Genomic DNA, 12,326 nt, shown 5'->3' with positions numbered 1-12,326 from the left:
AGCTACTTCTTGTTAGCTCGCCTTGGATTCACCCACTCTTTCACCACCAACAAATTCCCTTAAATATTTTTATGGCCACACTTTCATCCCCCAAGGGTACATTGCCATCTACCCCATCACTCTTGGTTGAAAAATTGTAACGATGGAGATCAAATTTGTAGATCGCCATCTAGACTACAATATAATTTTGGGCCACAGTTGGACCTATGACATGACTGCCATTGTTTCAACAGTCTTTTGACTCATCCTTTTTCCTTTGGATGGGAAAATTGTAACTGTGGATTATTTATCCTTCTACACCCCTGAATATTCCCTGTTACCTAGTGACAACATTCCTTGAGTGGGTAGCATACTTGACTCTTATGTCAATGTTGGTACCGTCTTCTAATGGGTTCCTCACTCTTAGGTTGTTCTCCTCTCCCGATGCCTGAGGTTCCATTGACCATGTGAATCATCTCTGCTATTTTGAATGGCCCAACATATCCTTGGATCCTCCTAGCCCCTTCTGCCATTGATTCTTATGGAGAGTAGATGCAACTCTCACTAGCTGAACTCTCTTATTAAGATGTTCGGTCTACATTTTACTCTCTGTCTTCTTTGGTTATGACCAATGGTACCTCTTCCTCTCCCATCACTTCTCCCTATACTCATCTCCTTAATTAATTCTTAGCTTCAGATGAGGCAATCATGGAAATAACGTATATAGATGAGTGGCCCTAGGATGATTTTCATTACAATGTCTTAGTCTCTTACCCATTTGACTTGAATACAAACTATCTATAAATGTTGCCTTTTGATCAACCTAATATTGTTCTTTCCACCTAAATGACTATTGATGAGATTGATGTGAAAGGAGTTGTCACTTCGAGAGACGGCCTTGGATTGCTTACAAGACCAATGCCTGGAAGATCTAGATTTCATGTGTATGATATGATTCTCAGGAAACTAGAGACATCACATATATTTTTGTATATATATATCCATATATATAATAAACAACATGGGTTGGTTCATTCATCTAAAGGTGTAAGCCATGTATTTTTGGTACTTCTTCACATATGTAACTCACAGAAATATATGTATAAACTAGTGGAGGCCGAGTAGGTCATGGACCTGCAGTTTAATAAGCTTTGACAAAGAAATGAGAGAGGATAAGGAGATAGAGTTACTCACCACATAAAGCTTGAAGCGTCAGGAATTCTACAGTTATCGTATAGAGATTGAAGCCTCCAGAATTCTACACTTATCTAAGTTAAAGGTAGACATAATGGATGAAAGAGAATGGGTGTGATGATTCATAAAGCACAATTTTAAAGACATAATATCAAAGATCCATATAGGCACATGCATTAACAATTCAATACAAATGAATCTATAAGATCATATGAAATATTTATAGCAACAACAGTTATATGAATTTAGAGAGGAAACATGAACATAATAGAATTTAATGGAGGGATAACATACGGTAGTACTCAAAAGAGGAATCACTACCATTTCCTTAATATTTTGAAATATGCATATCATAAAGTCATACAGTCTCAAAAATAACATGTATTTCTTTATTTAGGATTTCAAACATTTGTGAAGTGTTTCTTCCCACTATTTATTTGGAGAGGGGAGCATTGAACAATAATTACAAAAAAATATCTCAATTAAGTGCCAGTTGTTATATCGACTAGCTTTCTTGGCCTAGGATGGCTGAGTGGCCCAAAAATGACTACAAAACATTAATTGCTTCATTAAATGGCGACACATTACAGAATGACAAAAGGATTCAACAATCATATGAAAACACCAACAAAATATCTCCATACCCATCCATGGGATCACCTTTTCTTCGGGTTGTTGCTTGCCCAAGGTCTAGCCTTCTGTGTCACTCAATTGAGTCGCATCACTTATGCCTTTACTGCTCGAATCATTCATTATCTAGAACTAGGAGAGATCAACTATTAGTTTAATGCCACCGTGCAGAAGCAGAGGTCACATGGGTGGTACTTCATCTTCCCCCTGCATGGAGCACCATGTCAGATCATCAATTCCTCCTGAGCTTCCATGTATTCATTTACTCTATTGGCGTCGACCCTGATTTCATGTCACAAGGGGCCTTCTAGGGTCATCCCATGCCGATTTTTAAATGCTCCATCTCCTTTCTTTAATGCCTCAGCTGCCGACCCACCATGCCTTTAAAGTTTTGCATTACCTCATCGTAGAGATATCGCATTAGGATTTCCCATGAAAAGTCCTAATGGGACAGGGCATTCTGATCCACTTTAGTCCCTTTTGCTTCATGTGACTGGGGGCTATGACCAGGCACTTAGTCCTAGGGCACTAAGGCCTTTGGACTCCCCTCTAGGGGTCATTTTTCTTTATTACATGGAATCCCACATATCGGTGATTTCTGATGTCTACCTTTGGTGACTCCTCCCCAACATTGTGATCTCTGATGTGCCATGCATTCTGGCCCACTTGGCAAAAAGATAAGGGAGGGTTTGTGCCCTCTATAGCTTGTGACTGTCGAATGCAAATTGGGCCCACCTGGGATACCACAATCAGCTATTTCATAGCATCGCGTTTGTTTGTACCCTTTGATACTTGCAATCTCCGATATGCAAGATTGTCTATTTCACTTAAGTTCTTCGCTCTCCCTGTGACCACTGGCTAGCCCCTTTATCAGAGATCCTATCTCGATGGATCACAATCGAGGTTTTAACCCTGATGTAATAACATGCCTCAACCTGCAAATGTTGATTTGTGATCTCCTATGTGGCATCATCCTCTGCCATGTGGAACTTCCCAAGTGGTGACACATGTCACCTAGATATACCTTCTTTGGACCCATGAAAGTGCCAGATATTCATGCCACATGTCCTCTGTACTGTGACATCATGCTGACATCAACACCACCATGTATTTACTGGATCCAATAATATTCTGCCACATGGCCTCCTCGAGGAAAGAGAAAAGGGCTCACCTACCTCTGGTTTTGCATTGATTTCCTTTGTTATATGTTTTCGACCCTTTCCCGTGATTTTTATTATCGGCTTAAATCCCGACACTTTTAATCACAATTGAAACTTTGGAAGGGTGTCATTTCTTTTATCACCGATTGTGATCCACCGATCTTGCATTATTGCGATCACCAAAAAGCGATGTTGTTGGAACCCCAAATATTTATGATCACCGATATGCAGGATCACTGGAACCTCCAATTTATTAGGCTGCCTAACCCACTGATTCACCCCATTGATATAGGAACTCTGATATATCATACATCCGACCTATGATGTGTTGATATCATGTGTGCCATGGACCCCCGATTGCCAATATGCATTGTCGGAGCTCAGCTAAAGGAAGCACTTATTTCCTCATCGCCTGATATGTCGATTTGCAATATTCTCCCAGAGCCCTGATCTGTGATAAGTTGATATCGACAATCACTAATTTCTTATTTCCAATGCACTCGCCTAGTTTTGCTTTTGAAAAATCTGATTTGCGGTATCCAGGATTAAACTTAAACATTTTCCTTTGCTTTCTGGTTTTTAAGGGTAACTCTCAACCTGCTCTAACTTTTGATTTTGGAGTCCATTTGGGGAGTTCCATAGACCATTGGAAATCCAGTTCCGAGCATTATACATTGGATGGTGTTTGATTTAGCTTTGAGTGCTTCTATGGCTTAGAGGATAGCTCCAAACATCTCTATTATTTTTCCCTCTTTGTACACCTAGAAATCTCTTTTTAGAAGGTGACAACATTGGCTCCACCTGGGGATGGGGCATTGGATTGCAATACATCAAGAACTTGGAGACTGTGAAATTCTCTTTTGGGCATGGAGTCTTTTCTTAAAAAATGATAATTTTGTGAAAGTGGAATTTTCAATAGAAACTGGAAATTTCATATAATAATTACAATACACACACCAGTATTTACAATAGGTGCAAGATATATATCTTTAATTCTAAAAATAGAGTTTGAGGAAATCAACATTTACTAGCTGTTCCAACAATTCACCATCCAAATTTTCGAGCAGATACATAATATTTCCATTCTCTTTTGAAATTTTAATAGGGTCGAACCAAAGTGGATCGAAATTTCCATGTTTTCCTTTTTCTTCCTGTCAGGCATCCCATCGAAGAACTAAATCTCCTAGTTGAAGAGGTCAATATTTGGCCTTCTTGTCAAACATGGATTTCATCTTCTGTTCGTAATTTTCCAATTTAGCACCCACCTGTTCTCTATTTTCATGAAGTTCGATTGGTTGGTTTATCCTTCATTTCAAATCACTTGGATCTTCTTGAGCTTCTTGCTGTAACTTTTCCACTAGAATTTCCAATTGGATTGGGAAGATTGCAGCCTTTCCATACACTAGCTCAAAAGGCAATTTTCCAATGGATCGTTTAGGAGTCACTTGGTTAGCCCAGAGGGCAAACATGAATTGGGTATCCCAGTTCCTTTGATTCTTGGCGATGGTTTTTTTTAGCACTCTCACCATAGTTTTGTTTGAGGACTCAACTAAGCCATTACCTTGAGGATAGTAGGTAGTGGAGTGTTCGATGATGATATTTAATTTCTAGTAGAAGCTGGTGAATTTTTCAGATTTGAAGACTTGAGCATTGTCAGTGATAATTTTGATAGGACAACCAAAGCAAGATAATATGTTCTCCTCCAGAAACTTGATTACCACTAAATCTGTGGCATTTCTGGCTGGGATGGCCTCTACACACTTAATGAAATAATCTGTGGTTGTTAATATCCACTTGTGTTGGCCACTGAAAGGTGGGTTTATTTCTCCTATGACGTCTAGTCCCCATTGTTTGAAGGGTTCTTCCACATGCACTAGAATAAGGGGGAGAGGAGAAAGTTTTTGTCTCTTAGCAAACACTTGGCACTTCTAACATGACCTAACTTGGGAATGAACATTTCGAAATAGTGTAGGTCAGTAGAGTATTACCTTGAGGATTTTGTGAGTTGTGGTCTTCCAATTGTAATGACCTCCACAAACTCCTGCATGAAATTTCTCAATCACTTTATGAGTTTCAACTTCTACTGAACATAACAAAAAAACTCCCACCAGGTCCTTCTAGTAGAGTTGATCATTGGATATGATATACTTTTGAGCTTGCAATCTTAGAGTTCTACATCTGGATTTATTTAGCCCTAGTGGGTACCTTAGGAATAAGAGATAGTGGATGCTATTATTATACCAGGGTGATCCCTCATATTTAGCATAGATCTTTTTCTATGATGTTTTAATCCCATTTTTTTGAACCTCTATTTTGCCTTGTTTTGTTATCAGGTTTATCCCTAAAGCTTGGAAATTAGATTCTAGTAAAATATTGGCCAACCCCTGACCTTTTATAAGCTTAGTAGGATTTATATCTAACTCATATTCATGTATATTTGTTATCCACCTACCCCTTTTTCCTTCACTATCTCCTTTCCTTGACTGTTGTCATTGGGACAAATGCTATGATTTCTGATTGTAGCACATACACTCGAAATGCCTTCAAAGCCTTGACTAGCACATAGGCTTGTTTCTCAAAGATGTTATATTTTAGCTCAGCATCCCTCAAGACTTGGTTGAAGAAGATGATGGGTTTTTCATAAGCATATTTATTCTTCTGTAGCAGAACTATGGCAATATTATGTGGAGAAGCAAAAGAAAAGATATAGAAAGGTGTTGAGTATTTAGGGTTAACTAGTATCGGTGCTTCAACCAAAGCTTCTTTAATTTTAGTGTAAGAATCTCGGGGGGCAGGGCTCCACTTGACTTCATTTTCCTTTTTTAGCATATCTATAATACCCTTCACTATTTCTGCATAGTTGGGTATGAACCTCCTCAAGAAATTGATTCTCCCCAAAAAGGCTTGGACCTCTTTCTTATTTCGGGGTAGAAGAATGTGACTGATAGCTTTGACTCACTCAGGATCAGTTTTCACTCCTTCTTGCACTGCTATGTGTCCTAGTAGCTTCACCTCGCTCAAGGAAAACTAAGATTTCCTGGGGTTTAAACATATTCCATACCTCCTGCATTTCTCGAAGGTAAGCTTCAAGTGGAGGATGTGTTCTTCATTGGTCTTAGAGAAGACTGTGATATCGTCCAAATATACCACTACGAACTAGTCTTACTCCCCTACAAAAGCTATATCCATAGCTCTTTGAAACGTGGCCCCTGTATTAATGAGACCAAAAGGCATGCGAGCATACATGAAATTTCCCCAAGGGGTGGTAAAAGTAGTCTTATCCTGATCATTACGGTGGATTTCCACTTGGTTGTAACCAGAGAACCCATCTGTCATGGACATTCTGATTAACCCAACTACCTTCTGCAATATGTAATCCATCTTAGGTAGCAGGTAGTTTTCTTTCAATGATTCTCTGTTAAGGTTCTGAAAATATACACATAGCCTTATTTCTCCATTATTTTTTCAGACTGCAACTAAGTTTAACACCCACTCCGAGTACCTTAAAGGCACTATTATTTTAGCCTGTAGAAGTTTCCCGACTTATTTTTCAATGGAGGGGAGTAAGAGTGGATTAATATACGTGAGCTTCTGCTTGCATGGTTTTATTCCATTGTTTAAAGGAACCTTATGATGCATGATGTTAGTATCAAATTCTTTTAAGTCCTCATAAGACCAAGAGAAACATCCTTATAGGTTTTGAAGAGATCTAAATACATTTTTTTATATTGTGAGGGGATTCCTTTTGATTGTCTGACCATCTGGGGTTCATATTCTGAGCTGATATTGCAATCCTCTACTTGTTCGTCCATCTTCGAAGCCATTGGTTTGGAGGCTACATCATCCTTGTTAAATAATCTTTCCAGTGGGAATAGTCCATGAGGAATGGTATTCCCTTTCAGTTGTAGAATTTATGTCCATCCATTGTGTCTTCCCACGAAGTGAGTTCTTGATCTGTCTATTTTCCCTCTCCTTGATCAATGGTTGATTTAATGAACTCCCCAACTACTTCTATAAATTGTTTGATCTACTCATCCTCCTCAAATACCAGCCAATGCTTGACATTATTAGGTATAGAGGGTCTATATTTGACCTCCACCTCATACCCGAGAAGTGTATTTTGAGGGGGTTTGAAATTGCTTGATGCTACAACTAGGGAATCAGCCATTCAGTTTCCTTCGTTGGGCATAAATTGGATATTAAAGGCTAGGAATAAGTTATCAATCAAATCCCATACTCCATTCCGGTAAGTCCTCAATCTAGGGTGTTTACCGTGACACTGATTTCTGATCTTCTTTACAATCAGCTTAGAGTCTCCATGCACAATTAAGCATTCAATATTCATATTCCTTATTGTTTGTAGCCTAAGGAGAAATTCTTCATACTTTTCCACATTGTTGGTTTCCTTAAACTCTGGCTTGAATGAGAGGGGTATTAGGTTGCCCTCAGGAGATACCAATGATACTCCTACTCCATTTCCCTCTTTATAATTCACTCCGTCAAAGTATAATTTCCACATTTGTTTTCATATGTGTACTGGTGTTTCTTCTAAGATTGTCTCATCTTCTTCTAGGAACAGGTAGGAGAGGTCAGTTTCTTTTCCATACACTAGAGAATTTATAGAACCTTTAGCTGAGGTCATAGTTTTTACAAATCTGGACTCTCTATACAACCTCCTTTATTCACCTCCAAAAGTGGGAATAGTGGCATAAGTTAAATCTAACTTGATAGAGCCCCCCACCTTGGAATCCCAAGACCTATATAGGAGCATGCTGAATCGAGGAGGAATATCTGCCACTACGATGTCCATCACTACACTCTTCACATGGATTTGAGCCAGGTTTACCACCAAATCTTTCATCATTCCCAAGCATTTGGCCCTCTTAGAGTCAAAGGAATATAGGTCCTTGTAGGGCCTGGTGATATGCAAGCCAATTTGTTCCATCACTGCTAAGGGCATGAGGTTATGTGAGGCTTCAGAATCCAACATGCAATTATGCAATAAGATGTCATGAATTATCAAGGTCACATAGAAGGGTGCAGTGGAAGGATCAATTTCTTCAACATGATGCCCAAAAACAACCATTGGTCTTTCTTCTTGAAGGTTTAAATAGTCACGGGTCAATGCTGAGGTGGATGGAAACATGAGCTGAGAGACTTGAGATTTATAAGTGGGTTGCTTTAGAAGCTTAATTGGAGGAACAAAAATATTTACCTTTTCGAGTCCCTTCTGAAGATTGAATGAAATTTGGCCTTTTTCTACACTTCCTAGCTCTGCTTCTCTTTCCTTATCACTAATAGCCTTTATCCGAACAAGTGTGTTATTTTATGTGTGTTCCTTGGAGCTATTGCATTCCTTATTTGTGGAGAAGTTTACCTTGGATGAGTCAGGATTCAAGTTACCTTTCCCTTTATCTGGCACCGGGGGAATATCTGGGGTAGTAGTTCCCTCTTGTTGTTCTGATTCCCTCGACCTCTTTCTTGAAGATCTTAGATCATGCCTTCGGTGTAGTTGTGCTTGCATGAAATCTGCAAACTGTTTACAATAATCACCTATGTCCTCCTCATTTGTTGTTGCTTCTCTACCATGACTTGTCTCCTGGTGAGCCATATTTTCATGTTCTTGTTCAGAGAAAGAGAAATATAAGTTTCCCTGCATCTCATGTGTATTCGATGATTGTTCGTCAGTATCATATTCTAAATATAAATGATGAGGGATCTGATCAAGTTGGTCCTTTCTTTCCCTTGGAAGTATATGAACTGGTGGCCTTGTATACTCTGGGTTATAACCTCCATTGTTACCTTGAGCATTTAGTTTTGGGAGACTCTTGTTCTTGAGCTCAAGTTTTGCCACCTTATGTGATAAACTCTTAATGAGTTTATCCATTTCTTCCCACTTTAGATTTGGCGATTGTTTAGCTTGACCAGAGGAGGATGTTTCTTATTTTCCACTTTTCTTCTCAGTAGGTTCATCCTTACCTCTTGACTTCCCTGCCAAGGTGAAATTTTCTTCTACCTCAATAGCATCAACATGGAGTTTATCCAAAGTGCAAGACATCCTTTCTCTTAGGGTAAAACCAAAGTCGGATTTAAAGGCTCCTACAAAAACTATGCGAGAAGCAACTTGAGGAGGATTTATCTCACCAGGAAGGTTATACTACTTCTTATTGAAACTTTTTATGAATTCTGAAATATCCTCTTCTAGCCTCTTCCTTATAGCATTGAACTATGTGAGGTCATACTCATGATTTCTCTTTTCAGCCTACTTTTGTGTGAAAGAGTTTTCAAGTTCCTCCCAGGTAGTGATGGAGGCATTAGGTAGGGCTTTGAACCATTTTTTGGCTTCTCTATCAAGGGATTGTACAAATATTCTCAGGACCACATACAGTTGTTCTACATTTAGATTCTTGTCAAAAGCACAAAAGGTTTCAATGTGTCTCTATGTAGTGTTTTCATCCTCCCCATTGAATCTAGATAAAAGATTTAGGTAGTCCTAAGGAATAGCACTTAGGGGTTGAGGTAAATTAAGACGGGCATATTTATTCAGTAAAAAACCTGGAACATCCATCTGAATTAATGTAGTGGGGTTGACATTTTCCGTAGGAACTTGGGTCAAAACCAGAGTGGTTGGAGTGGCTAGGCTGAGAGCAAGGTATGTAAGGATCTTAGGAGTAAATTATGAGCAGTGAATGATAGGAAGTTGGGCATTGGATGAGGAAGCTTCAAAGAATGATGGGACAGTAACATAGGTAGTAGGGGTTTTCTCCTTCCAGAGTCACCTGAAAATTAATTTCTCTAGGTTAGATACAGATGCGGTTTTCTACTGAGAGGTATCTGAGCAAGTGTGGGGCTTTCTAAAATCCAGGATGATAAATGATATTGGGATTTGTGGAGTCGCCAAGGTGATGAGTATGTAATAAAAATGTATTTTATCACCTACACAAAGAGTGCTTAATTTGTCATATCCCAAGGGGAAAATCCTTCAATTCGGTCCTTGACAACGACAAAAAAAGATGTTGTTGCTTCTAGAGGCAACCTCAGATTTCTTACAAGACCAGTGCTTGGAACATCTATATTTTGTGTGTCTCATATGATTCTCAAGAAACTGGATACATAACATATATTTTTGTATATATATATTCATATATATATATATATATATAATAAACAACATGATTTTGTTCATTCATCTAAAGGCGTAAGCCATGTATTTCTGGTACTTCTTCACATATAAAACTCACAAAAATATATGAATAAACTAGTGGAGGCTGAGTAGTTCAAGGACCTAGAACTTAATAATGTTTGGCAGAGCAATGAGAGAGGATAAGCAGATAGAGTAACTCACCAAATAGAGCTTGAAGTGTCAGGAACTCTGCACTTATCGCATAGAGCTTGAAGCCTCCAAATTCTTTACTTATCTGAGTTAAAGGTAGACATAATGGATGAAATAGGATGGGTGCGATGATTCATGGAGCACAATTTTAAAGATATAATATCGAAGATCCATACAGGCACATGCACTAACGAGTCAATACCAATGAATTTGTAAGAACATATGAAACATTTCTAGCAGCTACAATTACATGAATTCATATATGAAACATGAACATAATGGAATTTAATAGAGGGATACCATACTATAGTACTCGAAGGAGGAATCACCACCATTTCCTTAATATTTTGAAAGATTCATATCATAAAGTCATACAATCTTGAAAATAACATATAGTTCTTTCTTTAGGATTCTAAACCTTTTTGAAGTGTTTCTTCCCACTATTTATCTGGAGAGGGGAGCATTGAACAATAATTACAAAAAAATATCTTAGTCAAGCCTCAGCTGTCAGATCAACTAGTCGTCTCCGCCTGGGATGGCTCAGTGGCCAAAAAATGACTACAAAAGATTAATTTCTTGATTAAATGGCGACGCATTATACGATAACAAAATGATTCAATAAGCAAATGAAAACTCCAACAAAATATCTCCATGCCCATCCATGGGATCACCTTTACTTCGGGTTGTTGCTTGACCAAGGTCTGGCCTCCCGTGTCACTCATCTGAGTTGCGTCTCTTCTACTTTACTGCTCAAATCATTCATTCTCTAGAACTCGTAGTGGTCAACTATCAGTTTAATGCCACAGTACAGAAGAAGAGGTCGCATGGGTGGTACTTTGTCTTCCCCCTACATGTAGCACCATGTTGGATCATCAAGTCCTCCTGGGCTTACATGTCTTCATTTAGTATGTCGGTGTCGACCTTGATTTCATGTCATAGAGGGCTTTACAGGGTCATCCCATGCCGATTTTTGAATGCTCTATCTCATTCCTTAAATGCCTCAGCTGCCAACCCAATGAACCTTTAAAGTTATACATTACCTCGTCGGAGAGCTATCGCATCAGTATTTCCCATTAAAAGTCCTTATGAGATAGGGCATTCTCTTCCACTTTAGCCCCTTTTTCTTCATGTGACTGGGGGCTATGACCATGCGCTTAGTCCTCGGGCGCTAGGGCATTTGGACTGCCCTATGGGGGTATTTTTTCTTTCTTGCATGGAATCCCGCATATTAATGATTTATGATGTTCACCTTTGGTGACTCCTCCCCGAAATTGTGATCTCCGATGTGCGATGCGGTGTGGGCTACTTGGAAAAAGGGTAAGGGATGGTCTGCATCCTCTATATCTTGTGACCGTCGAATACCGATTAGGCCCACCCAGGATATTGCAATATGTGATTTCATATCATCACCTTTGTTTGCACCCTTTCATACTTGTGATCGTCGATATGAGAAGAAATGCAACAAATTTCACTCTCGTAAAAAGTAACAAAAAAAGAATTGGAAGCCATGATGAATTTTAAGATAGATGATTTAAACGACACAACCTCCTTTCTATATATAGGAGTCTAAGGGGTCACAATATAATCAGAGCTGACATAACAATAATAATGCAAGGGAACCACAATAACAATAATAGGCTTCTATGGGGCACAACAATAACAATAAGGGGGATACAATAATAACAATGAGGGAATAGTGGGCTTCTATGGGTCACAACAATAACAATAAGGGGGCTACACTAATAACAATGAGGGAATACACTAGTATTATAGGGACCTAACAACATATATGTTGTTTATCGTGATTTAAATGCTACTTATCCCAAATACAACTATCCTACCCCATTCATTGACCCAATTATCGATGATTATGTTAGATGTGAATCATTTTCCTTGATGGATGGCTTCCCAGCTTATAACCAGATCTCTATCAAAATGGTTGATCAACCTAAAACTTCCTTTATTGTCATTGGGGCATCTTTTAATATCACAAGCTTCTATTCATTCTTAAGAATGTAGGTACCACTTTT

The sequence above is a fragment of the Pinus tabuliformis genome, chromosome X (genome assembly GCF_031772625.1).
Source record: "Pinus tabuliformis cultivar Carrire ecotype Pingquan chromosome X, CPIR1, whole genome shotgun sequence".
Classification (NCBI taxonomy): Eukaryota; Viridiplantae; Streptophyta; class Pinopsida; order Pinales; family Pinaceae; genus Pinus; species Pinus tabuliformis.
This window is presented reverse-complemented; position numbering follows the sequence as displayed.